A 21989-nucleotide genomic window follows, 5' to 3' on the forward strand; every position below is an offset into this window, starting at 1 on the left:
GCCATGAGGGAATTCGATGTTAGTGAAGGACTGGTGTGAGAATGGAAGAAGAAGCAATCCAATACTGAAATAAGATGCCTAAAACCAAATGCTCCTTGAGAACAGGGACCAGCCAATGGTCTAATCTTGAGTAGCAATTATTGGAACGTGTTCTTGAAAATTATCAGAAATGAAATGTGCATATCGGCAGTTAAGTGGGCCAAATCAAATCTCGAGTCTCGAAATATTTAAGAGCAACAGCTAGTTGGTGGAACAAACATATATAGAAAGCAGGAGGAGGCCATTCGGTCTTTCGAGTCTGCTCCACCATTCATTCTGATCATCAAATTTAATACCCTGAAACCCTCTCTTTCCCCCCCCCCCAATAACCCTAGATCCCTTTAGCCCCAAGAGCTATTTCATTATTATTATTATGAAATAATAATTTCATAATTATGTTATTGAAATCACATAACGTTTTGGCCTCAACTACTTTCTGTGGTAGTGAATTCCACAGGTTCACCACTCTCTTGCTGAAGAAATACCTCAGTCCTAAAAGGTTTACCCCTTATCCTCAACTATGACCCCCAGTTCTGGACTCTTTCCCCCCCCCAATCAGCAACATTCTTTCTCAATCTACCCTGTCTAATCTTGTTAGAATTATATATAGAACATAGAACGATACAGCGCAGTACAGGCCCTTCGGCCCACGATGTTGCACCGAAACAAAAGCCATCTAACCTACACTATGCCATTATCATCCATATGCTTATCCAATAAACTTTTAAATGCCCTCAATGTTGGCGAGTTCACTACTGTTGCCGATAGGGCATTCCACGGCCTCACTACTCTTTGCGTAAAGAACCTACCTCTGACCTCTGTCCTATATCTATTACCCCTCAGTTTAAAGCTATGTCCCCTCGTGCCAGCCATTCCCATCCGCGGGAGAAGGCTCTCACTGTCCACCCTATCTAACCCCTTGATCATTTTGTATGCCTCTATTAAGTCTCCTCTTAACCTTCTTCTCTCCAACGAAAACAACCTCAAGTCCACCAGCCTTTCCCTCATAAGATTTTCCCTCCATACCAGGCAACATCCTGGTAAATCTCCTCTGCACCCGCTCCAAAGCCTCCACATCCTTCCTATAATGCGGTGACCAGAACTGTACGCAATATGTTGCTATAATATCCCATCTCACTCTTCTAAACTGCAAGGAATATAATCCCAACTGACTTTGTTTCTCCTCATATGACCTAACCACCATCCCAGAAATCAGCCTGATAAACTTTGGCTGCACTCCCTCCAGAGCGAGAACATCCTTCCTCAGATAAGGACACAAAAACTGCACACACTACTCAAGGTGTGGCCTCGCCACGCCTATTCAATTGCAGTAAAACATCTCTATTCCTATACTCAAATCCCTTTGCTATGAAGGCCATCATACCATTTCTTTACTGCCTGCCGTATCTCCACGCTTACTTTCAACGACTGATGCACGAGGACACCAAGGTTTCAGAGTATCCACCTCTCTCAATTTACCCTCATTCAAATAATAATCTGCCTTCCTATTTTTGCTACCTAAGTGGATAACCTCACATTTATCCATATTATACTGCATCTGCCTTGCATGTACCCACTCACTCAGCCTGTCCAAATCCGCTGAAGCATCTCTGCATCCTCCTCATGGCTCACCCGCCCACCCAACTTTGTATCATGTGCAAATTTGGAGATAATACATTTAGTTCCCTCGTTCAAACCATTAATATATAATGTGAGCAGTTGGGGTCATAGCACAGATCCCTGTGGTACCCCACTAGTCATTGACTACCAATCAGAAAAAGACCCATTTATTCCAACTTTCTGCTTCCTGGCTGCTAATCAGAATTCTATCCGTCTCAAGACACGACCCGTAATTGGATTGGATTTTGTTTGGATTGAATTTTGTTTATTATCACGTGTACCAAGGTACAGTGAAAAGTAACTCAACAGATCATTAAGTACATGAAAAGAAAAGAAAATACATCATAGGGCAATACAAGGTACACAATGTAACTACATAACACCGGCATCAGGTGAAGCATACAGGGGTGTAGTGTTAATGAGGTCAGTCCGTAAGAGGGTTGTTTAGGAGTCTGGTAACGGCGGGGAAGAAGCTGTTTTTGAGTCTGTTTGTGAGTGTTCTCAGACTTTTGTATCTCCTGCCCCACGGAAGAAATTGGAAGAGTGATTAAGCCGGGTGGGAGGGGGTCTTTGATTATGCTGCCCGCTTTCCCCAGGCAGCGGGAGGTGTAGATGGAGTCAATGGATGGGAGGCAGGTTCGTGTGATGGACTGGGCTGTGTTCACGACTCTCTGAAGTTTCTTGCGGTCTTGGGCCGAGCAGTTGCCGTACCAGGCTGTGATACTGCCAGATAGGATGCTTTCTATGGTGCATCTGTAAAGATTGGTAAGAGATAATGTGGACATGCCAAATTTCCTTAGTTTCCTGATGAAGTAAAGGCACTGTTGTGCTTTCTTGGTGGTAGCATCGACGTGGGTGGACCAGGACAGATCTTTGGAGATGTGTACCCCTAGGAATTTGAAACTGCTAACCATCTCCACCTCGGCCACGTTGATGCTGACAGGGATGTGTACAGTACTTTGCTTTCTGAAGTCAATGACCAACTCTTTAGTTTTGCTGGCATTGAGGGATAGATTGATGTCGCTGCACCACTCCACTAGGTTCTCTATCTCCCTCCTGTATTCTGACTCGTCGTTATTCGAGATCCGGCCCACTATGGTCGTATTGTCAGCAAACCTGTAGATAGAGTTGGAACCAAATTTTGCCACACAGTTGTGTGTGTGTAGGGAGTATAGTAGGGGGCTAAGTACGCAGCCTTGCGGGGCCCCGGTATTGAGGACTTTTGTGGAGGAGGTGTTGTTTATTCTTACTGATTCTGCACTTGAATCCCATGCACTTTAACTTTACATAGTAATCTGCTGTGTGCGACCTTGTCAAAAGACCTTCTTTAAGTCTAAATAAACCACATCCACCGGTTCTCCCTGGTCAACTCTCCAATTACATCTTGAAAGATTTCCAGTAGATTTGTCAAGCAAGATTTCCCTTTTGCAAATCCATGCTGATTTTGTCTGACCCTGCTTTCCAAATGCCGTGCTATGAAATCCTTGATAATGGACTCTAGCAACTTCCCTACTACTAACGGTAGGCTCACTGGTCTATAGTTCACTGTTTTCTCTCTACTTCCCTTTCTGAATAGCGGGCTCACATTAGCTAACTTCCAATCTGTAGGAACTTTTCCAGTCCAAAGAATTTTTGAAAACGATCACCAATGGACCTAGTATTTCGAGGGCCATTTAAGTACTCTGGGATGAAGATTATCAGGCCTTGGAGATTTATCCACCTTCAAGCCTATTCATTTCTTCAAAACTGTTTTCTACTAATACTGATTTCAGTCAGCTCCTCACAGAAACTTGTGTACTTAGAACTTCCGATACATTATTTATGTCTTCCTTTGTGAAGTCAGAAGCAAAGTATAAATTTATTTCCTCAGCCATTTCTTTGTTCCCCGTTATGAATTCCCCCGTTTCTGACTGTAAGGAGCCTACATTCATTTTTATCAATCTTTTTCTCTTTACATACTTATAGAAACTTTTACAGTCAGTTTTTTATGTTCCACGCTAGCTTACTTTCATTCTCTATTTTCACCTTCTTAATCATTCTCTCGGTCCACCTTTGCTGAATTTTAAACTGCTCCCAATCCTCAGATGTATTGCTTTTTCTTACCAATTTGTATGCTTCTTCTTTGAATCAAATACTATCTCTAATTTCCTTTGTAAGCCATGGTTTGGCCACAGTTCCCTTTCTACTCTTGTGATAAATAGGAGTAAACAACTTTTGGAGTTCATCTATTCATTTCTTGAATGCCTGCCATTGCCTGTACACTATCTTTCCTTTCAGTAATGTTTCCCAGTCCATCATAGCCAACTCGTGCCTCGTCCCATCATAGTTACCTTTATTGAGATTCAGGCGCTGGTCTCAGAATGAACTATCTCACTATCCACCTTGATAAAGAACTCTATCATATTAAGATCACTCATTCCCAAGGGTTCTCTCACAACTAGATTGCCAACTAATCCTTTCTCATTGCACATCACCCAGTCCAAGATGGCCTGTTCCCTTGTTGGTTCCTCAACATACTGGTCCAGAAAACCATCCCGTACACACTCCAGACATTTCTCCTCTATTGTAGTGAGATTAATTTGACTCACCTAATCTATATACAGATTATAGTCACCCATAATTGCAGATGTTCCTTTATCATATACATCTCTGATTTCCTGTCTAATGCTATTCCCAAGATTATCACTACAGTTTGATGGTCTGTACACCACCCCCACGAATGTTTTTTTGCCCCTTGGTGTTTCAACATGTCTCATGTTGTGGCAGAGGACCCAAATCACTTGGAGACTACTAAAATACCTTCGATGGAAACTGGTAGTTTTGGCAGCTATTCATCATCAGACAACAGAAAAAACACACATTATGCCACTTCAACAACATGGATGAAATGCCCATGAATTTTGACATGCCCAGCAACAGATCTGTGGTGTGGAAACATTCAAAAAAGGTTCTAGTGAAAACCACAGCACGTGACAAGACGAGATTCATGATGGTACTAGCCAGCTTAGCTGACAGAATGAAATTAAAGCCTACAGTAGTTTTCAAATATAAAACCATGCCAAAAATCAAGTTCCCTGCAGTAATTTCTATGCATGTCCACGACAATGTTTGGATGGATGAGGAATGCAGTTCTGTCTTTTTTACATTGTACAATGACAACAGTCCACACAGGTGGTTTACATTTTATACTTGGCTGTTATATTATGCACAAATATGAGCCGCCCAAGCTGAGTATTTCCATGTTGTTACTTAATTCAAGATTGACCACAACTGAGGGATGGAACCTTGATATTATTGGAGTCGGAAATTAAGATATCTAACTCAATGATGATGAAGCGTGCAATGTCACCCAAACAGCTGCATAGTGGTCTGAGCACCGACCCTTCGGTGCATCATCTGACTGTGTTGCCATCTTTAATTAAATATTAACATTAACTCAGGAAAAAGCCGAGTGAAGTTAACATAATACAAATCTGACATGCACCCACCACCACGAATTAGACCGAAAACGTTTTTACAAACTATATATAAAACTACCCTGATTAATGCCAATTAGAATGATATAGCATATCTGGCCCCCCTGGGTTCAAGATTTGACAGATGTGCCCTCCCTGCTGAGGTTATTGGATACCCATTACTTGTTGTACGTCTGATCTTCTACTTTGGGTAAGTTCTCCCAGGCGAGCCTTCATACGATTATATGCTCACTTGTCTCCAAATATGTGACTTTATAAGTCAATCTTTGAAGCCACCAAAAAGCATTGTAAAAATGGGAGTTGACTTATATGCTAACATTTACGGTAACTAATTTGAGGCTGAATCGTTTTGTGATCTGTGTAATTTAACTTCTTTGAGTGGATTTACAGCTACAGTGACAAAAGAATTCTCGTAATTATCGCTCAGGTTTTTTTGGGACTCGGGGAGTTTCTCCCCATTGAGGCCACACTTAGCCGACAGGTGCCTAGCAGATTGGTACGCCATTTTGAATGGCTACACAATGTCTACACCCCACCCCCTCTCCCCACCACCCCAAAAAGAAAGCTTTTTGGACCCCTCAAACACCCCCTCACCTCTCATGGGCAAAACCCACCAGGACCTGATCCCTGGCACCCAGGCACCTTAGCACTGCAAGTCTGGCAAACTGGCAGTGCTCCAGGCAACCTGGCCTGCGAGAGGCCCCAATGTGGCATCATGCCTGGTCCACGTTTGTGGAAACCAGTGCTAAACGACGCCCTGTTAAAGCCTTGCTGACGTGGCCATTGATTCCCAGAAGCCGGGTGAATGCAAATGTACCTAATGGCTCATTTAAATGTCATTATCTAGATCACCAGATCGCACTGGGTGGAACGAGTCAGATGACTTGCAATTGGCCCAGTGCAGAGCCTGATTTGGGGCTGTCCTGGGATTCACCCGTTGTGCCCCGCTCTTTGCCAAGCACACTGTAGTAGATGAATAGTGCCCAATGTCACTAATGATCTACTCCCCAGAGAATTCCCAGAAATCATAACAAAATGCCAAGAGACCTCTCGCATTAACATGACTTGAAAGAACTATGACCTTTTACCACATCTTTATTGCACGTTTTGTAGCCCCTAAGTCTATCTTTTGAACCAAGATGATTTTTTAAAAATACATGCATACACACCCTAAACCAGGCTTTTGAAATATTACTGTAACAAATACTTATATAATATACATACTGATTTCCTACATTCATCACGTCTGTTGTTTTGAATGTATAAGTGTGCTGTGTCTGTTATATATACAGTGATGTGATTGTTGCATATTTGTTAAAGATTCCATATAAAATGCTGGTCTGAAAATATTTCAAACTGAACCTGTTAGGAAGTCAATTAAGGTCAAAATGTTTCTTCCACTGAAGGTAGATTTCCATACAAGATGAATTATAAAAACACAATACTTTCAAGTAGTATGTTGGTCATTATTTGACTATGTTTCTGTAAAACAGTCCTACTCCTTCAAGTCAACAGATCCATGCTAGCCCTAAAATACATTGGTAAAAATATAGTTCTAGCTTCAGATATAATTTGTTGAGATGTACAACAGTTCTTTACTGGATCGGACTGGGGCACCATTTTAGAAGATTTAGTCAGTTCTCTGTAATTCCTACATGTCAGAGAATTTCAAGATACCCAACAGCATATTGATTTGAAATTGTTTTTTTAAAAAACTGAGACATTCATTCTAATAACAGTACTGTGATTGTTTTTTTCTTTTTGTTGAAGGTTAACTCCATCGTCAGTTCCAAAGAGCAGCTAAAGAAACAGAAAAGCAAAGGAATTCAAGAACCTATTCTCTTGTTACAGTCATGTTAGTGAATGGTTGCTGTCTTCACTACAATCTTGCCATTTAGCATTGTGTGAGTTTATTTGTGCTTGTGCTCTAAATTTGACATATTGAATGCTAAACCTTGGCATGCAAGAACCACCTTGGTTTTTTTTATAAGTTTGTTCAGAGATCCACTTTTCTGATAAATGATCTGTGCTGCTTTACAGACTCTTGTCTGTCAGTCTTTTGATTTTCTGTAGTAGAGTAGCATTTTTGTAAAGCTCATTCAGATTTCACTGGCAACATTGAAATTCTGAAGATATTTTTGAAACTATCATGGGCATGCCAGGAAATCCTCTGATGCCAGGATTACAAAGCAATCAACAGTGGCATGAAAGACATTGCATATGTTTTACAAAAATCAGCATACCTTTGTATACAATTGAACTGAAATAGCTAGTGAACCACTGTGAACATTTCTGACAGTGCTCCAGCTGGGATCTTGCAAGGAACATAGATAAATCCACAGCTGATGGGGTGAACTGCAGTGTTTAAAACGGTTTGTACTATCATGAGGATCGCCTGCTTAGTTTTTTTTGGAAGAATACAAAAAACGTGTACATAATGGTATCTCTTTAGTTCCTATGAAGTCTGGGGTTAGATTTTTGGTGTTAGATTTATGCCCAATTTTTCATTAGTTCAGAACCTGAAAAAGCATTATTACTGCATGTCTGTTTGTGCTAAAGACAACATAATAGTGGGGACTCATTCAAATAGTAGAGTTAAAACCTATGGGGTTGCACAATGCACTGAACGAGAGCCACTGAATTCTTCAAATTCTGTTGTTGTCCTTTTAACCTTGTGGCCTGGAACTATTCATTTTGTCCAGTACCAGCAAGAGCACTGACGTAATTCTAACATAAAGACTAATGTGGTTTTTAAAAAAAAAAAGATTTTGCGCTTGGTTTTATCTGCAGACTAAATACAGCAGTAAAATTTCTGCTCCTTTCTGTTTATAGTGAAGTTGTGAACATAATCTTTGCACATGCAAAGTGCTTCACCTAAAACAAGTTATTTTCAGTTATAGTAAGCAGTCATGTATTTAATGAGTATTTTTAATGTCCTAATTATTATTCACAATATTTCTTTCTGTTGCCTACTCATTTAAACGGCTTGTCTTTCATCATTCAGAGTATTGGTGACAATGTTCTTTCAATTAAATCATATTTTCTCTCAAATTACTTTCTGGGATTATATTCAGTAAAGGTTAAATATACTTAATTTTGCAACATAATATCAGTTACAATTTTTCGATATAAACCATCTGACAGAACCCTATTTTTTTCTGTTGTGTCCAAATCCAAAAAAGAACAAAACCCTGATATTCTGAAGGTGACTCATTGCAACAACAAGATGGAAGCATGTGATATAAGCATGATATAAATTGTACGAGTGGTTCATTGCTTATCAGAAAGAAAGCGAAAAAATACAGATAGGTTTGTGACCTGTTCCAAATTGTTTTACAAAAAATGCTTTTGATCAATTCATCCAGAAAGTGTCTCATAGTAAACGAGACAGATAAAGATTGAGAATGAAGAGACAGCCTGACTTATTGCCATTTTTCTTTTTTTTTTTTAATTCAACAAACAATATTATAGAACATTCCCATTTTTCCAATTAATGTCTAGATCCTCACCAAAGAAGTTTTATTTATAGTTTCTGATTGCTTCATAATGTATACTATGAGCTGTTCAGCAAAATATTCACATTCCTTCTAACAGTCCATGGTTTTTAGTATATACCCGAACATAAATAAAATACATATTAATGTTGAATATTAAAAATGATAACTCTCAAAATTGTAAATGTCATTGAGAACTTATTTACATTAAAGAACAACTGTCAAGGCAATTTGTTCTGTATATTTGGGAGTAATTAAATATACAAAGTCACAGAAATTTAGATTTAGGTTATTAAAGCCTGTCTGACTTACTGGCACAAAAATTATCATGGAAGTTAAATAAAAAATTGCCGTTTTTACACTGTGTACGTTGATGTCAATTTGTATGATTAAATGTCACCTCCCAAATGTTCCTCGATTTCAGATGTTTCATATGTATAACTTTCACTCTGACTGTCCCTTTGAATAAACCTTTATTTTGGTTGCATCAATTTTTAAAACGATGTTATTTGAATAAACAAATCTCAAGCACATTCTACTGATGCAACCATACCATTAGTCACATAGTCTTGGAAAAGTAGCATAAAAATGCTTTCAAAATAATATGTTAAAAAACAAATTAAGGAGGATAGTTTAAGAAAAATATCTTAATTTTTTATCAAGCCTGTTAATATTGGATTTGTTTCTTCTAGCAATGGTGAAGTGCCCGTTTACAGTACTTGTGTGTAATATGACCACCTACCTACAATGTGTATGAGATATCATGTCAATAGAAAATTGAGTCATGATATTTTTAAAAATAGTAAAACTAACTGAAAAAATGCAAAATGACTTGTACTATAGCATAGTTACTTGATAAGTGTGGTTGTTACATTTGATTATAATGTGCTCTTTTTATTTATCAATCTGATCTTTCTATAAAATAGGTTGCACTGTGTTATGCTGACTTTACAATCACTGAAATATACAGTTTAGAATTTTAAAGGAATTTAATGGTGCATTGAGTACTTCAATTATGTCAGTACTTTGCACAAGAAAACAAACTCTAGGAGTTAGAAACTTTGGAAATATACTATGAAGTGAACACATTTATTATCTCTCTTTGTAAATATTCATCTTTTATGTGCTTTCACGGTGATACTGGGTGGGATTTACCGACCACTCCACCGCGTATTTTTTGGCGGTGGAGGCAGCCCGCCAGCAGGATGTACCGACCCCACCATTGTCAACGGGAAACCCATCCGCCGGCGTGAACAGCCGGTAAATCCTGCCCACTATGTCGGGCATACAATATTTTATTATTCTTTGAGTTTTTGTGTGGCAAATCAGCAGATGTTAATTAACTTTATTTGAATATTTTTAAACAGATAAATAGTTCTTGGTTGACAACTTTGGTACATAGCAAGAATGCAGAAAAACCATAAGCAATCACTGTGCAGTTAGTGTGATAATCAGAGTTAATCTGTTCACTTCATGTGTCTGCAACATGGAAGGTACAGCCTCATAGATTTTCCTTCTAAAATTTCCTGTGAATATTTATTTTTTGTAACCTTTTTTAAAGGAAATATATAATGTATCTTCCCTGCTAAGTCTTTACAAAAGAGGAGTTAAAATAAATAAGCAGTTCCTCTCTTAAATCAAACAATAGTTCAGTGATTGCAATAACCTTGCATATTGGGTTTTGAATGTCTCCCCAAAGAGACATGAAGATTATTGTATGTTTACACTGTACTGCCTTGTAAATTTCTTGAGCACTTGAGGTGAAGGCAAGTATCCTAAACATGCGACTGTAATGTGTTGTTCAAAGAAAGTACACAACTATCCTTCAATTATGTTGTTTTTTTGTACAATGCATCTATTCAAATCCATCTCCTTGACATATTGTCATTTGGTACAGAAACAAAAATATACATGAAATGCAAATAAATTACCAACATTAAAAAACCTAGAATGTAATAACAGTATAAATGTTGCATTGGGTGTTACAAGTTATATGTAATGAACTATTACAAATGTATTAATCGTATGTCCTTCTGTGACTGTTGGTTTCTTGTTACATGAAAATAAAATATATTGCACCTGTTAAATGAGTGAGAATCAATTACTGCCTAATTATTTTGAGCAAGTGCCAATATAATTTTTAAAATATTCATATTTTAGACATGCTAATGGGTAGAACTAGCATCAAATTACAAGTAGTGTTAACATTTAATAGTTCATGACTTATTGCGATAATTGCAGTTCCACATTGTCCTTTCATTTCAGCATAACCAAGTAAAATTAAATGAGCAAAATACTTTTAAGAAAATGCTGCATTAAGGATATGTTTTGAATAGGAGTCTGATGTATTTCTGAGAGTATGCAAGTGACTGAATTGGTAGCCCGTTGTGTAAACACCCTACCTAGTATGGTACTAAGCAACAAAGGCCAGGACGACCCTTAGACTTTATTAAATCACGTGATCTCACCACAGTCACTTATAAATGGTATTTTGTCCAGGAAAGGGGAAAACTGACTGTCTCAACACATATGGGTTGGATAATTGTATGCCAGTATTTCTGGAAGAGAAAAAAACTGAAGTGGGGGGGGGGGGGGGGGTGGTTGTGAAACAAAGGTTACATTAGGTGAATAATAGTTTCCATCTTCATACATGTGCACTAAATGAACGAATGGCCTTATGGCTTTCATATGCTTTTTTAAAAAATCATTTTTTAATTCTCATTTTCCACATTTTCATCAAATACACAACAAAAGACCACCAACAATAACCAATACAGTATCGATCCCCTGTTGAAGACAGATTTAGAAAGAAGGTTTTTAGACAAAAGGTACCCATTGGCTTAGATGCCTGCATAGAGGCAATTTGTAGGAATAGATAGGTTATAAAATCACATGCATTGTTTATGCACTAAGAATTACTAATATCAGAAAGGACAGACATACAATTAAAAGGAAGTTACACAAAATGGCTGTTAGCTGAGCTAGCAATACAAAAGACACAAAATGGTTTTTAGCTGAATTAGCCACATTCCTGAACAATCATTAGGCTGGGTTACGTTGCAAACTGGTATAAATAACATTTCGTTCAGACAGCAGATTTAGTCAGGGAGACAAGAATGATAGATATCAAGGCATTGAATGGAATCAGACATGGGAGATTCTCAGGAGTACTTCACCAGCGAGTGATAACAGCTCCACAGGACAAGGAGCAATATGAATCCTCGCCAGCTCAAGGTCAGGTGCAGGCAGGAAAGATAATTTTAGCAGCTAGTATGAGTGACTTCTTCATGAAGTTAGGGGCTGTTAAGATATCAACCCACTTTACGTAACGTCAAATTTAATTGGATACATAACTAATGTTTGTAATGTATAACCAATATTATTGGACAAGGTCCAGCCGAAATGGGCTGTGTAGCTGTTTTGAAAAATGTATAAGAATTAATGTTTTCCTTTATTCGATCTGGGACTTTCACAGTTGCCACCTCCCCGCTGGCAAAATAAACAGTTTGATGCAAGGACCAGCAGCCCTACGCGTTGAGTGATTTCTTTGAGATCCTCTCCCGCTAACACCCCAAACACCATCCCCTTGAATATTCTCATACCAGCCTCCCTGAACAGGCGCCGGAATGTGGCGACTTGGGGCTTTTCACAGTAACTTCATTGAAGCCTACTCGTGACAATAAGCGATTTTCATTTTCCTTTCATTTCATTTCAATATATAAACCCAAACATCACCGGTACATTCCAAATAAAACAAAACAAAAAGACCAAAAGGAAATTAACAGTTATCCCATAAGCAATGGGCTCAATCCCACCAATCACCCCCTCCCCCCACACACACTGTTCGATGGATTCCAATTCTTGAAAGTGCAAGATAAACAATGCCCATGAATTGTAAAACTCTTCCATCCTCCCCCTCAGCTCAAACTTCACGTCTCGAGCGTCAAAAATTCCAGCAGGTCCCCCCGCCCACCCCGCCAAGCCAAGGCACAGGGCGGAGAAGTTGACCTCCAGCCCAGCTGTACCCACCTCTGAGCAATCAGCGAGGCGAAGGTTAAAACATCTGCCTCCGCACCCGCCTGCAGCCCAGGCCTGTCCGATACCCCGAAAATGGTTTGTAGGGGCGCTGGCTCCAAACACACATGTATTACTGTAGCCACCTGGGTTGGCCACTTCCCGACTTAAAACGGAGATCCGCAAATACTACACCGGGAACTACAGGCCGGTGAGCCTTACTTCAGTGGTAGGGAAATTACTGGAGAGAATTCTTCGAGACAGGATCTACTCCCATTTGGAAGCAAATGGACGTATTAGTGAGAGGCAGCACGGTTTTGTGAAGGGGAGGTCGTGTCTCACTAACTTGATAGAGTTTTTTGAGGAGGTCACTAAGATGATTGATGCAGGTAGGGCAGTAGATGTTGTCTATATGGACTTCAGTAAGGCCTTTGACAAGGTCCCTCATGGTAGACTAGTACAAAAGGCGAAGTCACACGGGATCAGGGGTGAACTGGCAAGGTGGATACAGAACTGGCTAGGCCATAGAAGGCAGAGGGTAGCAATGGAGGGATGCTTTTCTAATTGGAGGGCTGTGACCAGTGGTGTTCCACACGGATCAGTGCTGGGACCTTTGCTCTTTGTAGTATATATAAATGATTTGGAGGAAAATGTAACTGGTCTGATTAGTAAGTTTGCAGACGACACAAAGGTTGGTGGAATTGCGGATAGCGATGAGGACTGTCTGAGGATACAGCAGGATTTAGATTGTCTGGAGACTTGGGCGGAGAGATGGCAGATGGAGTTTAATCCGGACAAATGTGAGGTAATGCATTTTGGAAGGGCTAATGCAGGTAGGGAATATACAGTGAATGGTAGACCCCTCAAGAGTATTGAAAGTCAAAGAGATCTAGGAGTACAGGTCCACAGGTCATTGAAAGGGGCAACACAGGTGGAGAAGGTAGTCAAGAAGGCATATGGCATGCTTGCCTTCATTGGCCGGGGCATTGAGTATAAGAATTGGCAAGTCATGTTGCAGCTGTATAGAACCTTAGTTAGGCCACACTTGGAGTATAGTGTTCAATTCTGGTCGCCACACTACCAGAAGGATGTGGAGGCTTTAGAGAGGGTGCAGAAGAGATTTACCAGAATTTTGCCTGGTATGGAGGGCATAAGCTATGAGGAGCGATTGAATAAACTCGGTTTGTTCTCACTGGAACGAAGGAGGTTGAGGGGCGACCTGATAGAGGTATACAAAATTCTGAGGGGCATAGACAGAGTGGATAGTCAGAGGCTTTTCCCCAGGGTAGAGGGGTCAATTACTAGGGGGCATAGGTTTAACGTGAGAGGGGCAAGGTTTAGAGTAGATGTACGAGGCAAGTTTTTTACGCAGAGGGTAGTGGGTGCCTGGAACTCACTACCGGAGGAGGTAGTGGAAGCAGGGACGATAGGGACATTTAAGGGGCATCTTGACAAATATATGAATAGGATGGGAATAGAAGGATACGGACCCAGGAAGTGTAGAAGATTGTAGTTTAGTCGGGCAGTATGGTCGGCACGGGCTTGGAGGGCCGAAGGGCCTGTTCCTGTGCTGTACATTTCTTTGTTCTTTGTACAGGGAAATTCAGCCAACACAGGCAAAAACTAGCAGGTGCAAAGTCTCCTGTGTATTAGACTTTGCAGAAACCCAGACAGCACTGAAACCAGCAGCCATCTGCATACTAATGAGCGATCCCCGGGAACAATTGAAACATTTAAGGCGAATAAGGCCAAGCCAGACTCCTCGGTGCCAGCAGGAGCCAAGACAAAGGAAGGCCAGCGGACACCTAGGGACCGCCCAGCAATCAGGGAACGGCTCCAGTATTGGAGAAATCGATCCAAGTGATCGGAACGCAGTCCAATCACTTGGAACCAGATACGGGTTCCGCCCAAAGGGGCGGGAAGCCTCTGGGGACTATAAAATAGAGTCCCCAAGTTCAATTCGTCCTTCTTGGCAGGGTCACTCAGCAGCGAACCAACCCTTGACAGTGAACTGCCTAAGCTGCCGCATCAACCAAGTAAGTCTCCAGTCAACGCTCGCTACGAGATAGGCGCTCCTAGCTACCAGTCCATGCCAGCTTTGAAGCCTGCAGACTCAGAACCTGAACGAAAGGCCATTTGTTCCCCTGACCTGGTGGGCCAGTTCCAAGCTAAGTATAGGCCTGTTAGTAATAGAGATAGCCTTAGAAGTAGAGTTTTATGCATGAGTAGTGATTGACTGTGTATAATAAATGTGTTTTGATTTGAATCTTACTAATTGGTGTGTTGAGTTATTGATCAGTACTTGAACTTGAACCTCGTGGCGGTATCATAAAGATACCTGGCGACTCTAGAGCAAAGGTTATAGAAACAGAGCAAATTAAGTAAAGATACAACAGGCAACATTTAAGAGCCAACCAAAAGTTAGCAACATATTACTGGCGACATCTGACGGGACACGACTTAGAAGTGGCCTAACCACTCCGGGAGAACCCAAAATTTGAATTTGAATCCAATTGGGAACAGAAAAACCACACGTGTTCAAGCAGTTCTGATCAATCCTCGTAATTCGGAAGCATGTTAATGCAGGCGTAACTAACAGGGCTATAAGGTAAAACTGATAGATTTTTGTTGCGAAAAAACTGTCGGCAGTTTGTATTCTGGAAAATAGTGAAAGCCGTACCTGTAATTACAGCACCGCCTTAGTACCCCTCGTTCCAAATTGTTAGAGAGGAAAGATCGCAATGAATGCAATGCAATGCCTCATGAACCCTGAAGAATTCATGGTCGCAGCGACCAACAGTAGAGTAGGTCAGTGTCCCGTTTGGGAAGAAGAGATCAGGAAATATCTCAAAGGGAAGGGATGGCCCCTTTGGAGTGAATTCTGTGATAATGAGGAAACAGGACCCGGGAGTATAGGACATACTTGGTGGGAGAACCTGTCAGAGATCCATAAGAAAAGCTTGGGAAAAGCTCGCAAGCCGATGCCAATCGTGTCCTGTCTGGCACAATTGCGAGGCACAGAGGAGGTCATTCGGACGCTCTGCAAAGAGATAGGAGAGAGACATCGAATGAGCAAGGTCGATGTTAGCGAGATCGAGAAAGAGAATATAGATTTAAGAAGGAAGTTGGCAGCAAAGGACGGAGAGGTGGATGATGCCAAGTGGGCACACCAGTCTTGTCTAGCGCATCTGAGCAGCTTCCAAACCCAATGTGAAAAGGCCTATCAGGACACTGAACGTGCAGTCCTGGTAAGAGAAGAGACAGAGAAGGCATTGCAAAGGCAGTGCAGCAATTTAAAAGCAGCGTTAAGTGCACTCCATGCTGCTACCACGGAGCACAGACAAAGCTCATTAGATCATGCGAAATGCAGGAAGCAGATTGCGGAACTGCAGTCTTTGCTTTCAGTGCAAAATGGGTTTCAGAACACCTTTGGATCCCAAGTAGATGAGGAAGACGGCCCTGATTGGCAAGAATTAAATGAAACCGCGCATAGGTATGTTCAGGGAACATGTGCACAAGGAAAGCCCCAAAAGACAAAAGCACCCCAACCCCCCACAGAGCAGATAGATCAGGCACCCATGAATCCAGTAACCACCCACCGCACAGTCACATCGGAAGGAGACGCAGAATTCCTTTACACCACCCCCTTAACCCTGACCCAATTACGGGACGCGTGCAAAAAGATCACACCGTTCCTCCCCACCTCAGACCCCCACCAGTTCTTTGCTAGAGTAAAGCAGCAGGCGACCATGTACGGCCTGGATGAGCATGAGCAAATGAAGCTCACAGTTTTAAGCTTAGACCCTTCGGTTGTAGCAGCCCTTCCCGACCCACAGAATGTAGGAGGAGGCACCCTTGCAGAGATGCACATGGCGATCCTAGATGTGATCGGCTATAACAGAGGTGACCCAGTAGAAGGCCTGAATAAGTGCAGGCAGAAAAAGACAGAACACCCCACAGCGTTTGCTGGACGTCTGTGGATCCATTTTACAACCGTTTTCGGCAATTTAGACCGCGCCCATTTGTCCCAAGACAACGTGGCCAAATGGGCCCGCACCCTTATCTCCCATGCCACAGAGGCAGGACAAAAAGCCTGTACCAATTATGACCCCTCGGAAGAAGCGCACAACGAAAAATGGGTTTTACAAAGATTGTCCCGCACCTGGGAGCAATCTGTCCAAAACAAAACCGCATTTATAGCACCTGATGAAGAGCAGGTAGAAATGAACCCAGTTAAAGCACACCAGAACCCCGCATGGGTAAATGAGGGCAGGAACAGCAAACCCCAGCCCAAAGCTCAAGAATGTTACAATTGCGGACAGTTAGGACATTACGCATGAGAATGTCAAGCCCCCCTGAAACAGCAACAGAATCAGCCCACAAATGTCCCCCGAACCAGCAAAGACACCAACAGCCCCGACCCCCCACCCAGGGAACCATACCCAAGGGAACAATGCACCAGAGAGCCTGCTCCACCTTATGTGCCCCAGGGGTCATGTTACAACTGTGGACAGTCAGGACACTTCACCCGAGATTGCAGGAGACCCCCACCAGCTAGACTAGCCCCCTGATATGAAAGAGAACACCACCCACAGCAGCTACAAGGTCCCAGCTGCCCCATGCAAACTGTGAGCGCTTATCCACCACTTCTCCTGGCCGGGACAACTCAGCAAGGCCACTTCATTTTTGTTTCACTCCTCCTTCCTCTCTTCGGCCACACTACACTGCCTCCATATGCTAGTTACACCCCAGTCCAAATGTGATTTACGATGTCCTTTCTGATGAAACCTGCAGCAGGTTTGTTCAATGTTTGTTCGTTAATGTTATCGTTAAGTGTTGTGTGTAAACTCGAAAGTTTTCACGACCCCACGTCACCACTCCTTTAACGCCCCCCGGCTGTTAAAGGTACAAGTTTGTCCCAGACAATAGTTCAGAGGAACTTGTCTGTCAGCAGACAACAATCATAACTACTCTCCTGATTCGAAGGTAATCACGAGAGGCAGCCCCCAAGACGACCACATTCTTACCCGCCGCGGCCCATACGCACCTCATTCTGGCTCGATTACGTTCAAAATTCTTTTGTTTGGTTTAGCAACCCTTGGGATTGCTTCCCTCTGCTATTTACGTCCTCAAACACTGGGATGGTAAATCACACAGGCTGCGAGACGGCTCGCAGTACGGCAATATTTTCTTGGATGTCTGGTCCAAATTTTCGGGTTTAAAAAAAAATGAGTGAGTCACACATGGTGACACATTATAAAGGGAAATTGGCACTAAAAGACAAACATGCTGACATTCAAGATATTACACAAGATAGTAACAGATATTACGCTTGTGTCCATAGAACTCCGGAACCTCAGGAACTCCAGAGGAAGAAGAAGGAAGACAAAGACGGAAAGATGAAGACAACCTTCATGTTCACCTGGATCTTAGCGGGATCATAGAATTTACAGTGCAGAAGGAGGCCATTCGGCCCATCGAGTCTGCACCGGCTCTTGGAAAGAGCAACCTACCCAAGGTCAACACCGCCACCCTATCCCCATAACCCAGTAACCCCACCCAACACTAAGGGCAATTTTGAACACTATGGGCAATTTAGCATAGCCAATCCACCTAACCCGCACATCTTTGGACTGTGGGAGGAAACCGGAGCACCCGGAGGAAACCCATGCACACACGGGGAGGATGTGCAGACTCTGCACAGACAGTGACCCAAGCCGGAATCGAACCTGGGACCCTGGAGCTGTGAAGCATTTGTGCTATCCACAATGCTACCGTGCTGCCCTACAGTTGCGCGTGGATGCTACTCTCCTGACCCCTACCACACAGGCCATGAATGATTCCCACCCCTACCATACACTACACCCTGAAATAGTTAACCCCGAGATAGTTACCGACACCCCGACCTGGTGTGAGAGGTTTCTAACCTGGTACTCACTATCGTACATTGTAGAATCACTCTTAGTACTGGCGATACTCTGCAGTGCCGTGCAGACACATAGACTCAGAAAATGACGAAGGAGAGCCTACCGCTCTCGCAGCCCGGTATACACGTTTAGGTCCCCTATTTTCGGACTTCATCAAACCCCCCCAACGCCTCGAGTGAATTAAAGTGCATCCGCTTTTCTTTACGGGTGTTTTGTTCAATAAAGAAATGTAAACCTCTGTGCTTGACTGCCAAGCCAGACAAACTTGTGTTGCTGCTATTTGTACATTTAAAGTGTTGTAGATTATGTTTGATTATTTGAGTGAGGATAGTTTATTGAGGATAGTTAGAGGTACCGTTTTTTTTATGTTGTAATGCATGTCTCTGTTGTGACATAGCGCCACTTAGAATTGTTAGTTAAAAATTTTCATACATAGTTATGGTCAGTGTAGAGGCCATGGAAGAGTGCTTGCTGGGTCAGGAAGTGAAGACAACGCAGTTATGTGATCCTTCACGCTTCGCATTAGGGATCACAAGGAGGGTGTGTAGCCACCTGGGTTGGCCACTTCCCGACTTAAAATGGAGATCCGCAAAGACTACAGGGAAATTCAGCCAACACTGGCAAAAACTAGCAGGTGCAAGTATTAGACTTTGCAGAAACCCAGACAGCACTGAAACCAGCAGCCATCTGCATATTAATGAGTGATCCCCGGGAACAATTGAAACATTTAAGGCGAATAAGGCCAAGTCAGACTCCTCGGCGCCAGCAGGAGCCAAGACAAAGGAAGGCCAACGGACACCTAGGGACCACCCAGCGATCAGGGAACGGCTCCAGTATTGGAGAAATCGATCCAAGTGATCGGAACGCAGTCCAATCACTTGGAACCAGATACGGGGTCTGCCCAAAGAGGCGGGAAGCCCCTGGGGACTATAAAATAGAGTCCCCAATTTCAATTCGTCCTTCTTGGTAGGGTCACTCAGCAGCGAACCAACCCTTGACAGTGAACTGCCTAAGCTGCCGCATCAACCAAGTAAGTCTCCAATCAACGCACGCTACGAGATAGGCGCTCCTAGCTACCAGTCCATGCCAGCTTTGAAGCCTGCAGACTCAGAACCCGAACGAAAGGCCATTTGTTCCCCTGACCTGGTGGGCCTGTTCCAAGCTAAGTATAGGCCTTTTAGTAATAGAGATAGCCTTAGAAGTAGAGTTTTATGCATGAGTAGTGATTGACTATGTATAATAAATATGTTTTGATTTGAATCTTACTAATTGGTGTGTTGAGTTATTGATCAGTACTTGAACTTGAACCTCGTGGCGGTATCACAAAGATACCTGGCGACTCTGGAGCAAAGGTTATAGAAACAGAGCAAATTAAGTAAAGATACATGGGGCAACATTTAAGAGCCAACCAAAAGTTAGCAACACTACCTCCAATATCCCTCCAGCTTCAGGCAGGACCAAAACATGTGGACATGGTATTCGGGGCTCCTTCCACAGCGCTCACACACATCCTCCACCCCCTTAAAGAGTCAGCTCATCCTCGCCCTCGTGTGGTGTGCCCTATACACAACCTTCAGCGGTATTAGCTCCAGCCTTGCGCATGAGATTGAGGCGTTCACCCTCCGGAGCATCTCACACCACAGACCATCTTCCATAACCTCCTCCAACACTTCCTCCCACTTGGCTTTAATCAGCTCCAAGGACACTTTATCCTCCCTCAAAAATCTCCCATAGATCGCTGACACCACTCCCTTCTCCATTCCCCCTACCATCAAAGTCTCTTTCAACAACGAGGGGGCCGGCGCCATCGGGAAGCACTTAACCTCCTTCCTGGCAAAGTCCCGGAGCTGCAGGTACCTAAATACTTCTCCCTTGCCCCAGTCCATGTTTCTCCCCCAACTCCAGCCTCGCAAAATGACCTCTCAGGAACAGGTCTTTTAATATCATGACTCCCCTCTCCTCCCATCTCCGTAACCTCCCATCCAACTTCCCTGGCTCAAACCTATGGTTCCCCCTAATTGGCATTTCTCTTGACCCCGCCCACAATTTAAAATGCTGCCTCAACTGCCTCCAAATCTTCAGCGTTGCCACCATCACCGGACTCCCAGAATATTTACCAGGACCAATGGGAGCGGTGCTGTTGCCAACGCCCTCAGCCCCGACAACCTGCACAGATTTTCCTCCATCCTGACCCACTGGGACTCCGCCCCCCCCTCCAACCCAACTTCACCTTTTTGCCATTCGCAGCCCAATAATGATATAATAAATTTGGGAGGCCCAACCCCCGCTGTCTGCAGTCCTCTCTGCAGAACTACCTTCCTAACCCTGGCTACCTCCACCCCCCACCAACGGGGATCCTCAGCCAGATCTGTGAGCAGCTCCCCGGGGCCCTGCTAGGCCCCTGCAGGTAGGAGAATCGCTCTTGACTTTTTTAAGGAAAGTCAAGAGTGCAACGCCAGCATTCTTACACTGGCATGGGGCATAGACCCATTTTTGGAGAATCCAGCCCCCTATGTGCCCCCAAATAAATGCGGTGATCAACTTATCCACTTCCTTGAAATATGCCTTCGGCAAAAAGATCAGAAGGCACTAAAATACGAACCGAAAACGCGGCAGCACATTAATTTTGATCGCCTGCACCCGACCTGCCAGCGACACAGGGAGACTATCCCATCTTGCCTGATTGGCCTTCACCCACCCCACCACGCTAGTAAGATTGTACCTATGGAGCCCCCCCAGTCCTGCGCCATCTGCTCCCTCAGATACCTAAAGTGGGTTACCATCCTGTGGCATGGCAGCCCCCACCTCCGCCCCCACCCCCCCCGGCCGGGACACCACAAAGTATTCACTTTTTTCCAGGTTTAATTTATACCCCGAAAAGGGCTCAAATATTCGGAAAAGTTCCCATCGACCCACTCAGCTCTGACACGTACAGTAATAAATCATCCACGTATAAAGACACCCTGGGCTCGATTCTCCGCAGCCCCGCGCTGAACTCGCGTTTGGTCTGGGGGCGGAGAATCGATGTTTGCGCGGGAATCCTACCCAGCGCCACTCCCGGATCGTGCGCAGATTAAGCGGCGCGGCCCTTTGACAGAGGCCCCTTCCCGTGATTCTCCGGGCAAAACTGGCCGTGTTCCCGACGGCGTAGTTCTAACCACATATCACCGGTCGGGAACCTCGAGTGGCGGCTGCGGACTCGGTCCGCGGCTGCCCTAGTGGGGGGGGGCGGGATCGAGCGCCGGGGAGGGCCTCCTGGGTGGCCAGGGTAGCGATCGGGCGGCTCGGATCCGTGCCATCTCAGGGGGTCTACATCTTCGATGACCCATGACCGAATGTGCACGGGCCGTTTCCTCAGCCAGATCTGTGAGCAGCTCCCCGGGGCCCTGCTAGCCCCCTGCAGGTAGGAGAATCGCTCT

At 43.5% G+C, this 21989-nt stretch overlaps 1 protein-coding gene across 4 annotated transcripts in view; it reads left to right on the forward strand.

The window, feature by feature from the left end:
* Positions 1-10716, forward strand: part of cdk14 (cyclin dependent kinase 14) — a 935572-nt gene extending 924856 nt beyond the window's left edge. For all 4 annotated transcript variants that reach the window (XM_072508684.1, XM_072508687.1, XM_072508688.1 and 1 more), the window contains one exon: positions 6906-10716. The gene's annotated coding sequence lies outside the window, so the exon portion shown is untranslated. The remainder of the gene's footprint in view (positions 1-6905) is intronic.
* The last annotated feature ends 11273 nt before the right edge of the window (positions 10717-21989 follow it).

The sequence above is a fragment of the Scyliorhinus torazame genome, chromosome 6, assembly GCF_047496885.1.
Source record: "Scyliorhinus torazame isolate Kashiwa2021f chromosome 6, sScyTor2.1, whole genome shotgun sequence".
Lineage (NCBI taxonomy): Eukaryota > Metazoa > Chordata > Chondrichthyes > Carcharhiniformes > Scyliorhinidae > Scyliorhinus > Scyliorhinus torazame.